The following is a 21041-nucleotide window of genomic DNA, read 5'->3' on the forward strand; positions in this document are numbered from 1 at the left end:
AAAGCATCTGGAGAGCTATTGTTGGCCACCCCTGCCTTAGATGGTTCTGATGATTGTTACTTAACCACAGGTCTTGTTAGGGAGCTTGGCTAATCAATGTCCATGCCTCTTTACCATTAAATACCCCTTTGGTTAAAAAAGAATACTTGCAGATTAGGCAGCAACAATGAGGTTGTTCTAAGGAGGCAGAAAAGAACAGTGTCACAGGTGGTCATTTTCCATGTGGGGCATGGAGATCTCACAGAATTATGAAAGCTCTCCAGGTGACAGAGATCTCTTCCCCTGGAGAATACAGCTTCTCTGGAGCATGGAATCTATGGCATTATACCTTGCTGAGATCTCTCCCCTCCCAGACCCCAGCTTCTCCAGCCACCTCCCCCCAATCTCTAGGAGTTTCCCAACCCAGAATTGGGAACCCTATGGATCAGATTCCAGGCCCCAAGCCCTTCAGATAACATGCAGCTGAGGCCTCAGGCAAAGAGGAGAAAGGTTTTAGAGGGCACCATGATCCTCCTCCTCCTTGCAGGCTCCTCCTTGCAGGCTCCTTGCTCGTGCATTGCCTAGAGCCAAAACCTCTTCTGCCCTCTTCCTCTCTCCTTATGAGTGCAGTGCTGAAGCTAGTACCTGTTTCCTGGGTATTGCTATGTTCCTCCCCTCCACTCCCAAGACACTGCCAAACAGCTGGCTGTCAAGAAACGGTTTCTTGCCAATGATCTTATGTCAGCTAATCTCCAATGTTGATCTGAATATATGTAAAATGATTTTACCTTTTATAATGCATTTTGCTGATTAATTATGATTTTGCTTGGCTTGGCTTTGCTCATTGTTTAGTATGTGTAATCTTAGAATGGAATGGAGTGTACAGTTGATTCATGAGACAGCCATAACCTCTCTGATCTTGAGAAACAGGCGCCTTATCAGAACTACTGGAAAGAATTGTTTGGAGTTTCATTTCCAAAGAAAAGACACTTAAAAGCTTGTGGGTTTTTTTTTTGGGGGGGGGGGTGTATTGGCACATATATTCCAAATGCTTTATTGATTATTTTTTCATGCCTTGGATTGCTTATGTCATTAAATGCCATGCTTAATGTATAAGTATCTGGCTCTATCCTATGAGGTCAGTTCTAACAAGACACATCTTGCTGTGAATGTATCTCTTTGATAAACTCCTTATTTGATTCAAATAAAAGAGGCTAAGTTAGTGAGAGCTGCACAGAACCTGACACAGGCCAACAAACAGAGGTCCCAAGAGCTTAGAACCACATCTCAGCTGTAAGTCAGATAGCACTTTAGAGAACACCATTCCCCTTGCAGCCTCTTGAATAGCCAGCTATCTGATTGGAACCAGGGTTTGCATAACCCCCTGACAAACAGCTGCTAGTTGTGGCTAGCAGAAAACCAAGCACCTGAAATTTGGCTAAAGCTATACACCAGGGGCTGACTTCAGCAGAAAAGACTTCTCGTCTGCGCCATCCAAGCTGTAACGAGGGATAGTGGTGGAAAGTGCCTTCAAGTCACAGCTAACTTATGGTGATCCTTCATGGGTTTTCAAGGCAAGAGATGTTCAGAAGTGGTTTTCCATTGCCTGTCTCTGTGTAGCAGCTGGATGGTTTCCCATCCCAATATTTACCAAGGCCAGCCCTGCTTAGCTTATGAGATCTGATGAGTTTGGAGTAGCCTGGGCCATCCAGATCAGGCATATTTAGGAACACCAAGGTTTATATTGGTCCCTTTGGCTGTCCCTAGCTGTTGGGGGAGGCAGGTGCTGAGTACCAGTGGTGTCTGGACTGGGAGGGTAGCTAGGTGACTGTGGGGTCAATCTCAGTAGAAACACCATCAGCGTTCAACATCCCCCAAGATCTGTTGGCAGGGCTCAGAGTAGAAGGGATTGCTGGTAAGCAGCAGCTGCAGATGCTGACACCACTCCCAAGAACCACCCCCTTGAGAAGAAAAAAGAGTATTAATTTCCCAATAAATATATTTATTTTGTTGAGAGGCTCTTATCTGGAGAGATGACCAATAAATAAATACATGTTAAATTTCCATTCACCTATGAAAGCAACCACAACAAAGCTAAAATACAGTTGTCGATACATGGAAATTCACTGTATCAACATTTAAAAACTGCATTATGTTCAATCTACTTATTGGAACTATGGCACTTCAGCAAAGGGTGGTTGTAATACCTAGAGGAAAACAAAAAATTGGTATTTGCACTGAGTGCAATGTGAGATAGTTTTTTTTCATTGTAATTCTTTGAAGAACCTGCCTGGCTACTTCAGAAATACTATGGAAAACTCAAATATTGAAAAAGGATGTACTGATTATCAGGAAAGAAAAAGTTTGCCTTAGAATAGATATTCTTTGATGCCTTAATAGTATACAAATGGGCTTAGAGTTTGCCACAAAGTCCACAAACTAGATAAATGGGCACATTTCATAAGAGTGTGAGAAGGAAGACAAAGAAACTGGTGTTGGTAGATAAAATACGCTATTTATATCTCCTTTCATTATTGCCCAGTTTTTTTATTTTGTCTTTGCAATTTCTTTAGTAATGTTAATAAAATAAATACAAAGAAGTCAGAAGACTCCCTAAATGGTAAGTGGGTCCTATTTTCTTTATTTGCTCCCATGTCTGTCCCAGCAGTGCACAGCTGCTGTCATTAGGATATTTTAAGAGGTCACTCACAATATCATTCCACAGAACAGAACAGAGTAATAAGGTACTGGGTAGGCTATAATGAAACGGAAGGTTGAATACAATTGCTTTCTGCATATTGCTGTATCCCCAAGTGTCTTGAATTAACGAATTTTGCAAAACATATCCAAGGCTGGATAATGTGTTCTGAGCAACATTTCCTGGGTTTTGATCTTAACTATTTCAGGCCTTTAATAGGGGAGAAACTTAGCTTGTGCTGAGGTAGATCCATAACACAAGTAAATGTACAATGCATGCTTTCTCTAACTACATTACTACTAGCAGAACCATTACTACTAGTGGCAGTGGAGGAGTAAAGCATGCGTATACATCAATGAGATTTTACAATGACAAACTTCTGTTGTGATTGTGCCATAAGTTGTTAATATTATTCTTACTAAGCATTTCCATCACAGTTTAGACAGTACAAATTTACACACTGTATCCTCAGTGTGTCATGTACTCATTTCTAATGAAATGGGAAACAGGTATTGTTCTTGCAGTGGTGGGGAATTGTGACATCCTCTAGGTCAGGGGTGTTGAACTCATTTGTTACGAGGGCCCAATCCAACATAAATGAGACCTTGTTGGGCCAGGCCATGTGTATCATAAAATGTAATGCCAGGTAGCAGAGATATAAATTTTATAAAGGACACAGACAAATACAATTTAAAAAAACTCCTTAAAATAAAATATGCTTAAAAGATTAGCACTCTTGCAATATTTTAACAGCTTCTGATAACTGACACTTCTTGCTCTGAATTATTGCATAAAAATGTGGAGACAATGTTTGTGCTGTAGCAATCTTGAGTATGTGTGGGATTAGGCAGTAGGAATGATGTTTGCTTTGCCTGTACCCCACAATTGGGGGGTGGGGGGTGGGCTCCCTCTGGGTATCCTACCCCCCCAGGGAAAGTGTATGCGCAATACATAGCCTCTCCTCTCCCGGTGTAGTGAATGCCGCGTGGTCACTGTCTGGCTATGCCTGGCAGATAGTCACTGCAATGGCCTCTCCTGCATTACTGCATCCGTAGCAACACCTTCTCGCTGGTCCCCCCCGTTTTTCACAGAGTTTGCTACGTCATGGTGCGACCGAATTGTCCGGCGGTATAACCGGATGGGCAGGCTGGGCCCACCAACCTTCCCAGCTTAAGAGAAGGAAAACTCTAACATCAAACCCGGGCAGATAGAGCTCGTTAATGTAACACCTACCACCTGGAGGACTCGCTGCTGGCATCCCGGCTTACTGGGCCATGGCAGATGACCCCCAGGTGAAAGGGTGGAGCCAGTACCGCGCACACTGGGCTTCACCTAAAAAATTCCTCTGCGCAGGCCTGAAGGGCATATCCACATACACAACCCACAACGCATCAAGTCCTGCAGCGATGGGCAAGGGGCGAAACGGCAGGTGGAAGGTGCCACTGGAAGCCGCAGTCCCGATCCTGCATGTAGGCGGTTCAGGGTATTGGTTGCCTGATGCTAACCCGGAGACGAAAGCATTTTTCGGCAGCACCCTGAACGACCAAGCAGCCTTATCTAGGGACAGCACTGCTTGCTCCACACGGAGAGGGGCCTAGAAAAGGTGGCCTAAACAAAGCTCGTCTCCTCCACCCCAGTTGGCTAGCCACGGTCAACGGGCATCCTTACTTGCGGTCAAAAAATAACAACAAAGAAAAGGCATGCACCTGCCTCACAAAGTGTGCAAAGACTAAAGCTTGCGTGTTGGAACATCAGAACCATGCTTGACACAGTAGACAGTGGTCGCCCTGAACGACGCTCTGCTCTAGTTGCCCACGAACTTCTCAGGTTGAATATCGACATAGCAGCTCTCAGTGAGGTCCGTTTCCCTGAGGAAGGTAGTCTTCAAGAACACGGTGCTGGCTATACCCTCTACTGGTCAGGTAAGTCAAAGGCTGAGAGCCGCCTTTCTGGCGTTGGCTTCATGGTCAGGAACTCCATTGCCTCCAAACTCGAAAACCTGCCAACAGGTCACTCAGATCGCATCATGTCCATGCTCCTCCCACTTCAAAACAAGCAGCATGCAACACTCTTCAGTGTGTATGCCCCAACCCTTCAAGCAGATCCTGCAGAAAAGAACAAATTCTATGCTGATCTACACAACCTCGTACGGAAGACCCCTACAGAGGACAAGGTGATCATCCTTGGCGACTTCAATGCCAGAGTAGGTAAAGACTCGGAAGCCTGTAAAGGAGTACTTGGCAAACATGGCATTGGCAACTGCAATGACAACGGGCGCCTCCTGCTAGAATTCTGCATGGAGCACCAGCTCACCATCACCAACACTATCTTCCAGCAGAAGAACAGTCTGAAGACAACCTGGATGCACCCACGGTCCAAGCACTGGCACCTTATCGACTACATTCTGGTGCTCCAGAGAGACCTTCGAGATGTCTTACACACCCAAGTTATGCCCAGTGCAGAATGTCATATGGATCATCGTCTTGTACGCTGCAATCTCCGTCTTCACTTTAAACCCAGGAGAGGAGGTATCCCTCGGAGGAAGTTTCAGGTTGGCAGTCTCCAGTCAGCCGAAGTTAAAGCTGCCTTCCAGGCAAAACTCCAGTCAAGAATTGAGGACCCCAGTTGCCCCACAGACCCTTCTCCAGAAGCACTCTGGGAACACCTAAAAACTACCGTCCTGCAGATCTCTGAAAAAGTCCTTGGGTTCTCCACAAGGAAGAACAAGGACTGGTTTGATGAGAACAATCAAGAGATCCAAGATTTACTGGCGAAAAAGAGATCTGCCTATCAAGCACATCTTGCTCAGCCCTCCTGCCCTGGGAAAAAAGCAACCTTTCGTGCTGTATGTAGCAACCTCCAGTGCAAGCTTCGAGACATTCAGAACGAGTGGTGGACCAAGCTTGCTGAGAGAACCCAGCTGTGTGCAGACACTGGTGATTTAAGAGGGTTCTACGAAGCCCTGAAGGCAGTATATGGTCCATCATATCAGACTCAGAGTCCCTTGCGTAGTGCAGACGGCCAAGTGCTCCTCACAGACAAGGCATCCATATTGAACCGGTGGTCGGAGTATTTTCAGGTTCTCTTCAGTGCCAACCGCGTAGTTCAAGATTCAGCAATTCACCTCACCCCACTTCAACCAGTGAAAACAGAGTTGGATGAGATCCCCACTCTAGAAGAGACTGTTAAAGCCATCAAACAACTGAAAAGTGGCAAGGCAGCAGGAGTTGATGGAATTCCACCAGAGATCTGGAAGCATGGGGGCACAGTACTACATAGCTCACTTCACAAAGTACTTGTCACCTGCTGGGAACAAGGCAAATTACCACAGGACTTTCGCGATGCAATCATCATCACCCTATACAAGAATAAAGGGGAAAAATCAGACTGCTCCAACTACCGGGGGATAACCCTGCTCTCCATCGCAGGCAAAATCCTTGCCAGAATACTCCTGAACAGACTGGTGCCCGCCATTGCAGAAGAACTCCTCCCAGAGAGCCAGTGCGGCTTCAGAGCTAACAGGAGCACCACCGACATGGTATTTGTTCTCAGGCAGCTCCAAGAGAAATGCAGGGAACAAAACAAGGCTCTGTATGTGACTTTTGTCGACCTTACCAAAGCTTTCGATACCGTTAGCAGGAAAGGCCTGTGGCAAATCTTGGAACATTTAGGATGTCCCCCAAGGTTCCTCAGCATGATCATCCAGCTACACGAAGACCAACGAGGCCAAGTCAGACACTGCAACGACCTCTCGGAGACCTTCCCAATAGGCACAGGTGTAAAGCAAGGCTGCGTTCTCGCGCCAACTCTCTTTACGATCTTCTTTAGCATGATGCTTCAAAGAGCCGCAGTAGATCTAGATGATGACGATGGTGTCTACATCCGCTATCGCACCGATGGCAGCCTGTTCAACCTGAGGCGACTAAAGGCCCACTCCAAGACAATGGAAAAACTCATCCGAGAGCTACTGTTTGCTGATGATGCTGCACTCGTCTCCCACTCGGTATCAGCTCTGCAGCATATGACGTCCTGCTTTGCAGAGGCTGCCAAGCTATTTGGCCTAGAAGTTAGTCTGAAGAAGACAGAAGTTCTCCACCAGCCTGCACCCCAGGAAGATTATCACCCTCCCTGCATCACTGTGGGTGAATCAGTTCTGAAGACAGTCCAGCAGTTCAGCTACCTGGGGTGCATCATCTCCTCAGATGCTAAGATCGACAAGGAGATCGACAACAGGCTGGCAAAGGCAAACCGTGCCTTTGGCCGACTGCACAAAAGAGTGTAGAGCAACAAGCATCTGAAAAAAGGCACAAAGATCAATGTTTACAAAGCGGTTGTGATGACAACCCTCATCTACGGCTCCGAATCGTGGGTTTTATACCGTCATCACCTGCGACTCCTTGAGCACTTTCATCAGCGCTGCCTTCGCACCATCCTCAACATCCACTGGAGTGACTTTGTGACCAACACTGAAGTTCTCAAGCGGGCGGAGGTTACCAGCATCGAGGCACTGCTGTTGAAGACGCAGCTGCGCTGGGCAGGGCATATTTCTAGGATGGAAAACCACCGCCTTCCCAAGATTGCCCTGTATGGCGAACTCTCCACTGGCCATCGAAATAGAGGGGCACCAAAGAAGAGGTACAAGGACTCCTTGAAGAAATCCCTTGGCACCTGTCGCAATCAACCATCACCAGTGGTCTGACCTAGCCTCAGATCACAAAGCATGGAGGCACACCATCCACCAGGCTGTCTCTTCTTTTGAGAACGCACGCATAGCTGGTCTTGAGGACAAAAGGAGATTGAGGAAGAATCACACTGCTACAGCACCAACCCCAAATCAAACTTTTCCCTGCAGCCACTGTGGCCGGACCTGCCTGTCCCGCATTGGTCTTGTCAGCCACCAGCGAGCCTGCAGCAGACGTGGACTATTGCACCCTTCTTAAATCTTTGTTCGCGAAGCCAAGCCGAGAGATAACCCCACAAAGATGTGGGAGGATCATGCCATCAGCACACCAACCTGCTTCCCTATAATTCTGATGACACAAGAGTCTTGCACCCGTGTTCAAACCGTATTTCTGCTTCTTCAGATAAATCTATTCCTGACAACTGCTGAGCTGGTATTAGTTTCTGTAGACTAGGTAGACATGACCTCATGGGCAGATGTCTTCCTGTGAGTGCTTTTGTCTGTTCGATGCTGTAAACTGGTTTATTCCTGGTGCAACTGATGCAGAGATAAATAAACCCTTGCTCAGAGAGGCAAGGCAGACGCATTTTCTCCTCAACACGCGTGTTGTGTGGTTCCTTCCAACAAGTATGCTGTTCAGGTGTTCTTCAGGTGTATGTCTGTAAGTTGCAAACCTGCTTTTGATTTATTGACATTCATTACATAAATCTCATGGTCAATGCTTTGAGCCTAAGACCCAGGGGGAAACATGAAATGGCTGGGCATTGTGAGCTTTTGTACATAAGTTGTTTCATGTGCTTGTCAGCCAGTGGAGAAAATTGAAGCGTTGCTCTGTAGGTCCTGTGTGATTGAGCAAGCCTGGCAAAGCAAGCTGTGATCCAGAAGGAAGCATGAGAGAGAGAAGGAAGCAGATGACAGTGAGTTGTTCGTGGGCCTGATAGGGGAGCCTGATTTGGCCTTTTGGCTGCATGTTTGACACCCCTGCTCTAGGTGATAATGCATACTTTAGGTTACCTGGCATTGATGCAGTTACATTCTGAATTGACGGGCACCTTTGCAGCAGTCCAGGCAATGATAATCGCAACTGGGCAATGCGGGTCATACAGGGAAAGAATGTTCAAAACTCAAATCACATTTGTGTCCTCTGCTTCTAGGTTTGCATTCAACCATGGAACTCAGAGAAAGAGGAACTACCTGACTGATATGGCTGGATATTAGAAGAGTCCTGCAGGATCAGAGCAAAGTTCCATCTATTCCAGCTTCCTCTTGCTTAGTTAGATGTCCCCAAGAAGCCCACATTTAGGGCTAAATGGCTGCAGCCCTTTATTGTTGTTTATTATCAGAACTGGTATTCAAAAGGTGTTCTGTTTCCAATAAACAGCTCAAAGCTTGGTTGACATGTACAAGTTTATCACAGCCAGGTATGGACATGCATGTGTGAACCAGCCTTTCATGGCGAGTTCCAGGGCTTTTTTTGAGCAGGAACTTACAGGAACACAGTTCTGGCTGGCTTGGCACTAGGGGGTGGGGCTTAATATGCAAATGAGTTACTGCTGGGCTTTTTCTACAAAAAAGCCCTGCCTCTTCCCAATCCCAGATGTGAGAAGAGAGTAGTAGAGATATACTAGAGATGGAAAAGCAAATCCCCTCTTTCTTTTAATGTTGTTCATAATTGATCTGATTGTTAAAATTCATGACTGTTGTTAAACTGGAAATCTCTGGAAATGGCTGTTCCAAATGTAAAATGCTGGATATAAATTGCACAGAATTATATTAGTCTTTATGAATGGGCAACTTGGGGAGGGAGGGAAGGAGAGGGAGAATATGAGAGAGAGAGAGAGAGAGAGAGAGAGAGAGAGAGAGAGAGAGAGAGAGAGAGAGTTCTGTTTCTAATGCCAACCACCACTTTTTGCCACTGATCATTTTGAAGTCAATATGCTAGCTGAGGCAACTATAAGAAGGTAGAACCATTTTGATCTTTTATTTCCCTGACTGCAATTCTGTCCTTTGTGTTTCATTAATAAACCTAAGTTATTAGAGTAATTTTATCTTCTTATCTGAGGGGGGATTCTACCCAACTTTATATCACCTTATATCAGTGCCTTGGTCCTCTCAGACAAGTATTTATTTTAATCACTTCTATTCCATTATCTTCAACGAAACCTCTTGAGGCAGCTAACAGATAATTAAAACAATGTACCAAGTTTTAAGATACCAGTGTAAAAGAATCACACATTGAAATAGTATTAAAAATAACCCTGTGAGAAAACTTTTAAAAAATCCAAAATTAACTGGCAGTGAAATAATTAGTAGCAACAAGATAAACCAAACATTAAAATCCAGAAATAATTATTTAAAATGTTAAAATAACCCTGATATGCAATCGATGAAAAGACTGTGTAAATAAATGCATATTTAGCTAGCACCAGAGGCTTAGCACAAGACAGCACCAAATCCTCACAGAGAGGATGCTCCCAAGTTGAGGCAGCACCACAGGAAAAGTCCTGACTTGTATGGTCATCTATGTAAGAAAGTATGCTAACTCTTTGGGCAGATAGAGCTTGGAATTGCACAGCACAATTATGCAGTCCCCTGATTGATCATTTCCACCACAAGAGTCAGCAGGTGGTGGCCGCTATTGATCTGATGTGCATGTGGGCATGGATTTAGGGCCAGTGGTAAAGCCAAAGTACCTAAACACTCATCTAATTCTATTTCTCCCTTGAAATGCCAAGGTAAGAACTCTTCAAAGGTCTTCAAAAAGATGCTATAGAAAACCAGCAGGATGAAATGCAGCAGAAAAGTAAGTGGTGTTCACCTGAACAACTGTGAACAGTGCTGGACAGACACTTCCAATTGCCTTTCCAATTGCTTGCCATAATAGCCCCATCTTTGGAAGCACAAGTTGGCAAAATGGGTGCTTGTACTCAAATATCCTTATCTGCATAATTTATTCCAGTTGTAGAATTACAGTATTCCTGATGCAATATTTAAATCAGGTGAACATGTGGCAGGGAGAGCACAGGCATATATAGGGTTGGCCATAGGCAGCCCTAGGCAGCTGCCTGGGGAGTGGCCTTCCGGGGGCATTTGGGCCCTCATCTCCACGTTCACCTCAGCGAGGGAAACAGGTGAGCATGGCAGCATGGCACCTGAGCCTCAGAGTGCGCATGCTGCCCGGCTGCCATTGCTCAGCCTGGCTGGCATTGCTTCCAGAAGTGATGGCAGCTGGGCTGAGTGACAGTGGCCAAGCGTGTGCTCTGAGGATCAGATGCCACACTGTGCCACCACCATGGCCCTCACCCTTGCTGGGGCAAAGGAAAAAGGATGTGGGCGGAGGGGCAACGGGGCATTGCCTCGAGCGCCAGATGCCCTGAAGCTGGCCCTAGGCATATAAAAAGAGTTCCAGAGCCAAAGAACAGAGAGGATAATGTCTTCCTATGATGCTGCCTCTAAGTACTGGTATTCAGGGACTTACTGCCGCTGAATACAAAGGTTTCCTTTGGTCACTATGGCTAGTGGTCATGGATGGAGCTATCTTTTATGAATCTGTCTAATCCCTTTTGAGGAAGAAATAAACCTGAGGAACCTGCATTCAGATATCACAGCAAATCGGTGTCTGATTCAAGGGTCTGGAACACTTCCATTGAGCCTCATTTGTATGGACATTGGACAAACACAGCAAAAGACAAGCTTATGTCCATCATGAACAAAGTGAGGTTGATCATGACATCTGAATGTAGCCTTTACGTCATATCTGTGACTAGCTGTTACATGTATAAGCCGCCTCATGAGGTCCTCAAGCAATTGCCATGCACATGAAAACCAGTATTGAGATGCTGTGTGATTCACAGGCACAGAATAAAAATGTCAAGATGTTATTATTAGGCTTGTTATTATGACTGAACTCCATCCTATTCATCATTTCAGCCCCTAGAAATGAGCATTCTATTATTTTATTCAATATTTTTTTGAGGCAAAGTCCACGTGGCACAAGTGTAGGCATTTGCTGGAGTAAAGGAGGCATTTGAGAGCGAGTGAATAGATGTGTGCCACAGTGAGCAACTTAGGTGGCTTAATTAAAGAAAGGACTTGTGTTTCACTGTTAGAAACTCATTTCCTCCTGAATTGGAATGTGGTGGCTTTTCAGCTATCACTCAACTCTCTGCACAATTGCTGTACTTAATAGGCTCAGTTAGGGAAAACAAATTAAATGTTACTGAAAGAAAATTAAGCAAAGTAAAAAAAAATCTACTGTTTCCTTATACACAAGTATTCTTCTATGAAGAAAAGAGAATACAGAAGAAAGGGGGGAAAGATATTCAGTATTATATATGCATGTTTTATGTTGTACTTCCCTCAACAGTGGAAAATTCAATGAGGTGCTAAAAGGGCAACTTCTCCTCCTTTGGAGAAAATATCACTAATGAATGGCTTTGTACTAACTGGCTGATTTACAAATGCTAGGGTTGCCAGGTCTGACTCAGAAAATATCTGGGAACTTTGGGGGTGGAGCCAGGAGACTTTGGGGATGGAGACAGGAGCAAAGTTGTAACATGCATGACTGAACTCCAAAGGGAGTTCTGGTTATCACATTTAAAGGCACCACCATCTTTTAAATGCCTTCCCTTCACTGGAAATAACAAAGAAGATGAGGGCACCTTCTTTTGAGGCACATAGAAGTGGACCCCCTGGTCCAATCTTTTTGAAACTTGGGGGGGGGGGTGTTTTGCAGGGAGCCACTGGATGCTATGCTGAAAATTTGGTGCTTCTACCTCAAAAAACAGCCCCCAAGCCCCAGATACCCATGGATCAGTTCTCCATCAGAAATTCCCCCCCACACCTTTCTAATTAACCTGAAGAAGGGGGAGGACCTCCAAACCAGGGGATCCCCTGCCCCCAACTGTGGATTGGCAACCCTAACAAATGTAGAGGTTGAACAAGTTGTTTGAAATACCAAAATGAATTATTTCCTCAGCTGTTTTACTGTGGTGGTGGAAAGTGCTACCAAATCACAACTGACTTATGGTGATCCCATGAAGTTTTGAAGGCAAGAAACATTCAGAGGTGGTTTCCCATTGCCTGCCTCTGTGTCATGACTCTGGTATTTCAAGGAGGTCTCCCATCCAAATTTTAGCTAGGGGCCACTCTGCTTAGCTTCTGAGATCTAACAAGATCAGGCTAGCCTAGGCTGCTGTTTTACCATAGTCTCCAAATATTAGTCATCTCTTAGCAAATTCCAAATGGCTCCTCCTCCAAGACACTCCCATTCAGGCCAGGCACATAGTCGCCATCCTAATTCATATGTTACCAGCATCACAGTGTAAATTAATGAAGTGTGGCTGCTTCTGCACAGATCACCCTATAATGCTGCAAAACAATGGATCACATGGAGGAGGATAGGGAGCAATGATGTGAGTACTCCCACATTGGTATTGCTGGACCCAAAATGGATTATTGCTTCCCTCCATGCTGATTCATCTCCATCTGAATCGGATGCTGAACATGTTCAACATCATATGTTTCAACTCTCTGTGACAAGTTGATCCATACCTAACTACCAAATGTACACATAGCATTGTACAGTTGTCTAGGCAATGGATGGCATGATCATGAAGTCACTTTTTCTTGAACATCTGAAACTGTAGTGTAACTCCTTTGTGTGTTGGACATGAACCACAGTTCCCAAGTGGCAGTGTGAGAAAGCACATGGATGAAGTATTTCTGCAATGCTATGTCTACATTTGGCAAAGTTCTAAATCCATCCATTCCCAAAGCACTGTGTGAACAACCATACTGCAGAGGCAAGAAAATGTATTTTTTACCCCAAGGCCGAGGTCAGATGCACATAAACTGACGAGATGGGCATGGATGAAAACCAGATGCATGTCAGATTTTATGCGGTTGTCCAAACATCAGCATCTGGCAATGGTCGTTGGCTCGTTCGTGTCCCACACTGCCACCACAGGGACGCGGACTTTTTTGATAGTACATTAAATCCGGACCAAGAATGCTTCCGATGACTCCTGCACGTACTCTCTATGTTTGAACGCTCCATTGTAGCCGACTCATTACAAGCGCACATCCGCTTCCCTGCGAGAGCCCACTCCAAATGATATCATTGCGCCAGCAATTGTTGACTCAGCCTTCCAACCTTTCGAGGTCGGTAAAATAAGTACCTAGCTTGCTGGGGGGAAAGTGTAATGACCAGGGAAGGCAATGGCAAACCACCCTGTAAAAGGTTTGCCGTGAAAACTTTGTGAAAGCAGCGTTACCCCAGAGTCAGAAATGACTGGAGCTTGCACAGGGGACCTTTCCTAAATGCGGGGGGGGGGGGGGGGAGGCAGGCAGATCACCCACCTGTGCCATCTTCCTGCCAGGCAGGGAGATGGCAAAGGTAGTTCCTGGGCTTCCCCCCCTTTAAACACCCAGGTGGGGTCTTTAAAGGTGAGGAAAAGGCAGATCGCCCACCTTTGTCTTCTCCCCGCCAGGCTCCCATGCTCCCCCCCCCATTTAAACACCCCAGTGGGGTGTTTAAATGGAGGGGGAGGAAGATGACCCACCTTTGTGGTCTCCCCGCCAGGCACAGAGATGGCAAAGAGAGTTCCTGTGCTCCCCCCCCCATTTAAACACCCTGGTGGGGTGTTCATTTTTTGTGACAGTCTACGTTGTTTGATGCCCATTCCGGTCTGTTCCGACCCATTCCAGCTTTTACCCTGTCCCGTTTAAATGGGGGGGGAGGAAGATGACCCACCTTTGCCATCTCCCTGCCAGCTGGAGAGACAGCAAAGAGAGTTGCCGTGCTCCCCCCTCCCCATTTAAACACCATGGTGGGGTGTTTAAATGGGGGGGAGGAATATCACCTACCTTTGCTGTCTCCCCACCAGGCGGAGAGACAGCAAAGAGAACTCCCAGGCTTCCCCTCCCTGTCCGGGTGTTTAAATCGGAGGGGGGGGGGCAGATCGCCCACCTTTGCTGGCACTTTAAAAAAAAGAAAAAGCCAAGCATGATATCCCACATACTGCGCTTGCGCGAGTGCAGAATGCCATCTCAAAAAATGAAGTCTGGTTGAGACCTCTGATCAACCAACGACGAGACCAACGCTGCTTAGAACTGAAGGATGGAGGGATGCCTGATCAGGAAATTTGTTGTAAAAAAGCTGCGGGGTATAATAGCGACGGGTTAAGGATGGATTTAATGGTGAATGTGACCGCGGCCCAAGATCCCTTTCCCATTTCCTGTTCTGCTAATTTAGAGCTGGCATAGGCAGTACATTTGCTATGAAGATTGACATCCCTGCAGTGAAATCCCCACCCACTGGGATTATTATATATTAGAAACCAGTGCATGAATGGGTGACATTACATGGAAAGTTTCCTGGCTGGCAAAACCCGTTGAGTTGATGGGGAGGTGAACTCATTGCCTGATGGGCTTGATGCACACAGTTGTTTGAATACATATCCGTGGGTGGGTTGCTGAATGTAAAGCCACCCATGGCGAACATGATCAGGTACAAGATGAGAGTCCATGTGAGATCAACTGGTGTCCATCTTGACCAATCCAGGGTGGTTTCAGTAAAAGGAAGGGCAGAGAGCGCTAGCGTTGTCAGAAGCCACTGATTAATTAACGAGTGTCTTTAGCAGCTTGTGCACATACTATTAGCTAATTAACTGACGGGTTTAATTAATACAGCTATCACAGCTTGACAACATAGCTGCACATTATTCATTTGCTTCATTTACACCCAGCCTCTCTCCCCAGTGGGGACTCTAAGTGGCAACCCAATGGAAACCCAAAGCAACTTTCAGGAGTAAAGAGTCACTATAAAGCAGAGCATTGTCAAGGGACCGGATGCATTGACAAAAACTCAAAAGGCAAGAGACATTCACACTGTGAGATTTCTGTGCAGTGAGTGCCTCATTTATAGCACAGCTACTGTGGCATGGCTCCTTCCCACACAACAATGGAGGTGTCCTAGGCCATGTGGGAAGCTCCCATGTTGTAACTCTGCTTTAAACTGAGTCAGACCACTGGCCTATTAGGGTCAATATTGTTTGCTCTGACTAGCAGCTGCTCTGCAGGGTCTCAGGCAGAGGTCTTTCATGTCACCCACTTCCTGTCCCTTTTAATTGGAAGTGCCAGGGATTGGACCTGTGACCTTCTGCGTATAAAGGAGATGCTTAGCCATAAAGGCCATAAAACCACAGCCCCTCCGGGTTGGAAGAAGAAGAAGAGGAAGAAGAGGAGGAGGAAAAAGAAGAGGAGGAGGAGGAAAAAGAAGAGGAGGAGGAGGAAGAAGAGGAGGAGGAGGAAAAGGAGGAAGAAGAGGAGGAAGAAGAAGAGGAGGAGGAAGAGGAGGAAGAAGAAGAGGAGAAAGGATGAGGGAGAAGAATAAGAATAAGAGGAGGAGAAGGAGGAAGAAGAAGAGGAGAAGGAGGAAGAAGAGGAAGAAGAAGAGGAAAAGGAGGAAGAGGAGGAGGAGGAAGAAGATGATATTGGATTTATATTCCATCCTATACTCTGAATCTCAGAGTGGCTTACAATCTCCTTTGCCTTCCTCCCCCACAATAGACACCCTTGTGAGGTAGGTGGGGCTGAGAGGGCTCTCACAGACGCTCCCTTTTCAAGGACAGCTTTGTGAGAGCTACAGCTGACCAGTAGCTACAAGTGGAGTAGAGAATCAAACCCAGTTCTCCTAGATAAGAGACCACACACTTAACCACAACACCAAACTGGCTCTCAAACCAGTAGTTCTCTTGCCCTTTAGGTGGTAGTTGGGCCACTTACAGTGCAATCCTAAAGAGAGTTACTCCAGTCTAAGCCCATTCTTTTCAATGGTCTTACACCGGAGTAACTCTCTTTAGGATTGCACTGTTAGTCCTTGGACTATGGTGTGTTCTGTACTGACACTTTACTCTTGAAACCACTGCTAGATTTGCTCCTACTGCTGTAGGATTCACACAGGTAATGAATTCTTCAGGGATGCTTGAAAGAAACAGAGTGAACTAATTTTGTCCTCCTGAGCAGAAATAGCTGGGCAGAGTACCCTTTTGAAAAGCAGAATCTACCAGCGTCCCTTATTATCGCACAGTTCTATGTGATATAACTTCATTTTTTTTCCTGGCTTAAACCAGGTATAAAGTAGAGAAGAGCAGTAATCTACTGCCCACTGAAGTGGAAATGCAACAGTATGGAGGTGACAGCACTGCCCAAGTTATGGCTAGACTGCCATCTGAAAAGATAAGTGTGAATGCACTCTGTGATTCTAATTTGGATTCATTCAGAACAAATCTTTCATTGCATGGTAGAGATGAAAATCCATCTCCCCCCCCCCCAAAAAAAAAAATTGTCTTTGGTAACCTTCTGTGGTTTTATCCCAGCATTACAAAGCCCAACAAAAATTAAAAAAAATTAAAAAAAATCTGTATAAACAAGATATAAATGAACAAAGTTGAGCACTGCAGAACTGGACTGCCAGGCCTGCAAGAAGAAGCTGTACAATGATTTATTGCACATGCATTTTTATACCCACCCTCAACAAAAACATTTGCATGAGGCTGTTTCCAAATAAAGACTACAAAACAGGAAGTTAAAGTAATAACACTTAAATCAGTAAAAACAGCATAAACAGCATAAGACTCCATAAACCACATCTCCCAGTATGCTCCCAGATACCTAATCACCCTCCTCATCAACAACCTTCTCCTCACACTGTCTTTCCTTAGGATGGTTTGCTCTGTGATAGTTAAAATGAGGTCATTTTCTGTAGCATGGCTGGTGTAATGGAATAGCCTAATGGAATGTAGGGATGCCAGCTTCCAGGTGGGACCAGGGGATCTTCTGAAATTACAACTTATTTCCAAACTACAGAAATCAGTTCCCCTGGAGAAAATGGATAATTTGGAGGGAGGAGTCTATGGTACTGCACCCCATTGAGGTCCTTGTCCTCTCCAGGCTCCATCCCCAAATCTCCAGGAGTTTCCCAACCTAGATCTGGCAATCCTACCTCCTCATGTCCCACCAGTAGCCAGGGGGGACCTGGCAAACCTAGGAATGGGTGGGAACATTTGGTCCCAGCTTTTTGGAAAGCATACAAGAGCATTTTCTTTTCAGAGTGCTTTCATGGAGGGTAAAGTTTTTGTTGAGTAAGGAGGGGTTTAAAATCACAGCTTAAAAGTCTATGGAAAGAAAAAATGTTTTATTGTCATGACATAATGTTATCAAGTTGGGCACCAGGTGGGTACTCAAAGGGAGGGCATTCCACCAGTAGGCTGCCATAAGAAAACAAGTCCCCATCAGGGCTACTATGAGCCATCACAGGTGCTCACACCACATTTGCCTCACTCACATACAAAACAGCACACATCATGTGCTTGATTAGAACAGGCCTGCAGTTACCATCTACCAGCTCCTGGGGCCCTAGGACAACCTGGACCCTTGGAATTATGAAGCTCTGTCCCCCCCTCTCAACATTCCTGATACCTCCAAGGTCTTCTGCTTCACCCCCAGAGTAGGACGCAAAGCAAGCCTGAAACGTGGCCTTAAAGTCCAGGCAGTGAGTGGCAGCAAATGAATTCTTTAGTGCATTCAAGACCAGCACTGACCACTCCAAGATTTTTGGGTGTCACTCTCATTCCCTTGTTTGAGACTGCTCTAGGCCCTCTCTTTACACATTCCTCTGCTGGTATGGTTGCTGCTGCACCTAATGCCTAGTCATTTCTGATCCATCCTTCAGATTTTAAGCATGGAACCAAACAGGCAGAAAACCAGATATATGATGTGGAGACAACTGAAGAAATCTTTTCCACAACATTATTACCCTGATTACACTGAACTGTCATGGTTACACTATAACTTCTCATTATATCTGAAAGATGCTCAGACAAGCTTGAAGCAAATAGTCATTCATAATGTTTCCAGCTCTTTGAAACATGATTCTTTCAGAAGGCACCAAGAAAAGTCAAGGAAAATCAGAGAAGCTCTGGAGAACATTGACAATGTCAAATCGGGTGGTTGTTTAAAAATAGAATGTTCTGCTTCTCCAGATACAAAATACATTGAAGAACTATTGAGCGTAGGCTGCACACTGGTAAGAGCAAGGAAATGCTCAGTTAAAGAGGGAACAGAGCACACATTTTCTTCAATTAATCACATCATAACAGCCATTAGACGATGTGCCTTTTTGCATGTGCATGGGAAGTGAGAAGCATATGATAAAACTCCCACTGGAAAGTTCTCCCTTGTTGTCTTTTAGCTCTGTCAAGTTAAAAACTTAATTTGTGAGAAGGATCAGCTTTAGTCTAAGCCAGAGTTTTTGAAGAAAGAATAGAAGAAAGTAGCCCACAGTGAATTTAGAAAACAGCTTTTACATGAAATTAAAAGAGACTGGGAGAGTTCAGAAATGCAAGCCTCAGTGATCTCTCACTTAGAGAGAAATCTCAGATTCTTCCTTGTCACATTACCCTCCCATATTATCTGGCTTGGCACTGCCTTGCTTTAGTGGTGAGAAGTATTTGTGCCTGAACACAAAAAGCTACCTTCTGCTGGTCTATCAAGGTCAGTATTGTATGCTTAGGATGGCAGTGGCTGTTCAGGGTCTTGGGCAAAGGTCTTCACATCACCTACTACTCGATCTTTTCAACTGGAAATGTCATGGCCTTCCACATGCAAAGTAGCACTGAACTAAAAGCCCTCATCTATTTCTATCTGCCAGACTGCTCTGCAACAGCTTGCCAGAAGGTACAAAATCACATTTGCCTTTGCCTCCTGAATATAGTGCATGTGTGTGAGCCTCTGCCTCAATTCCTTCTGCAAGTGGACAATCTATTGCAGGACAGGGGAATGTAGTCATTGCCTCTATGTCCGCTTGCAACACACAGAAGACAGCACCTGAAGTCGGAATTCGAACACAATTTTTTTACCCTACACAGGCAGGCACAGCCCTGAACAGAGAATGGAACAGCAAGCACAGGACTTTTTTTTTTTTAGCAGGAACGCAGTTGGTGTCAGGGGTGTGTGGCCTAATATGCAAATGAGTGTCTGCTGGGCTTTTTCTGCAAAAAAGCCCAGTGCAAAACAAGGGTGACATCAGGAGGTGTGGCCTAATATACAAATGATTCCTGCTGGGCTTTTTCTACAAAAAAAAGCCCTGAGCAAGCATACAGGATTCTCTTCTGCTTACACAGATTCAAAAACCAAACAAATTCCTTTCTGATATAGCAAGATGGCTGGCAGAATACGGAAACAGCACATATACAGCAACAGCTACGTAGCAGTCCCTTTCGGCAGGGACATCTGCAAATTCATCTTGCTGGAAGATGCCCCTGTCGGTTAGACTATCTCCTGAGTCATTCCTTCTTCTCACTGCCCTTCTTATTTCTCTGATGACATCTGTAAAATATGCAGTGGGACACTAAACAGCAGCCATTTCCAGAGATTTCCAGAGTTTAAAAATAGTCATGCATTTTAACAATCAGATCAATTATGAACAACATTAAAGGAAAGAAGGGATTTACTTACTTACTTACTTACTTTATTCGATTTATTCGATTTATATCCCGCCCTACCCCACCGAGGTGGGCTCAGGGCGGCTTACAACAATAAAAGCTAACAAAGGTCGATTTAAATACAATTAAAATTATACAATAATTTTCTAGTGGTTAAGTTGAATTTGGGAATGTTTCTGTGAAAGAGGATATACAGCAGTCATTGCTTATACAATAACCTGGGTAAAAACATGGGAACAGACTCAAGATAAAAGATCTAGCCCAGGGGTGTTGAACTTATTTTGTTATGAGGGCTGAATCTGACATAAACGAGACCTTGCTGAGCCAGGCCATGTTGGGATGGGCCATGCGTGTACCTATTTAAGATTAGGTAGAATCATAGAATTATAGAGTTGGAAGGGACCTCTAGGGTCATCTAGTCCAACCCCCTGCACAATGCAGGAAACTCACAAACACCTCCCCCTAAATTCACAGGATCTTCATTGCTGTCAGATGGCCATCTAGCCTCTGTTTAAAAATCTCCAAGAAAGGAGAGCCCACCACCTCCTGTGGAAGCCTGTTCCATTGAGGAATCGCTCTAAGGGTCAGGAAGTTCTTCCTAATGTTGAGCCGGAAACTCTTTTGATTTAATTTCAACCCATTGGTTCTGGTCCTACTTTCCGGGGTCACAGAAAACAATTCCACACCATCCTCTAGATGACAGCCCTTCAAGTACTTGAAGATGGTGATCATATCACATCTCAGCCGTCTCCTCTCAAGGCTAAACATCTCCAGCTCCTTCAACCTTTCCTCATAGGACTTGGTCTCCAGACCCCTCACCATCTTTGTCACCCTCCTGTGGACCCATTCCAGCTTGTCTATATCCTTAAAATGTGGTGCCCAAAACTGAACACAATACTCCAGGTGAGGTCTTACCAGAGCAGAGTAAAGCAATACCATTGCTTCACGTGATCTGGACACTTCTGTTGATACAGCCCAAAATTGCATTTGCCTTTTTAGCCACCACATCACACTGTTGACTCATGTTCAGCGTATGATCCACTAAGACCCCTAGATCCTTTTCGCACATACTACTGCTAAGACAAGTCTCCCCCATCCTATAACCATCCATTGGACTTTTCCTACTTAAATGTTGAACTTTATATTTATCCCTGTTAAAATTCATTTTATTGATTTT

This window comes from Heteronotia binoei, chromosome 13 (genome assembly GCF_032191835.1).
Source record: "Heteronotia binoei isolate CCM8104 ecotype False Entrance Well chromosome 13, APGP_CSIRO_Hbin_v1, whole genome shotgun sequence".
Taxonomy (NCBI): domain Eukaryota; kingdom Metazoa; phylum Chordata; class Lepidosauria; order Squamata; family Gekkonidae; genus Heteronotia; species Heteronotia binoei.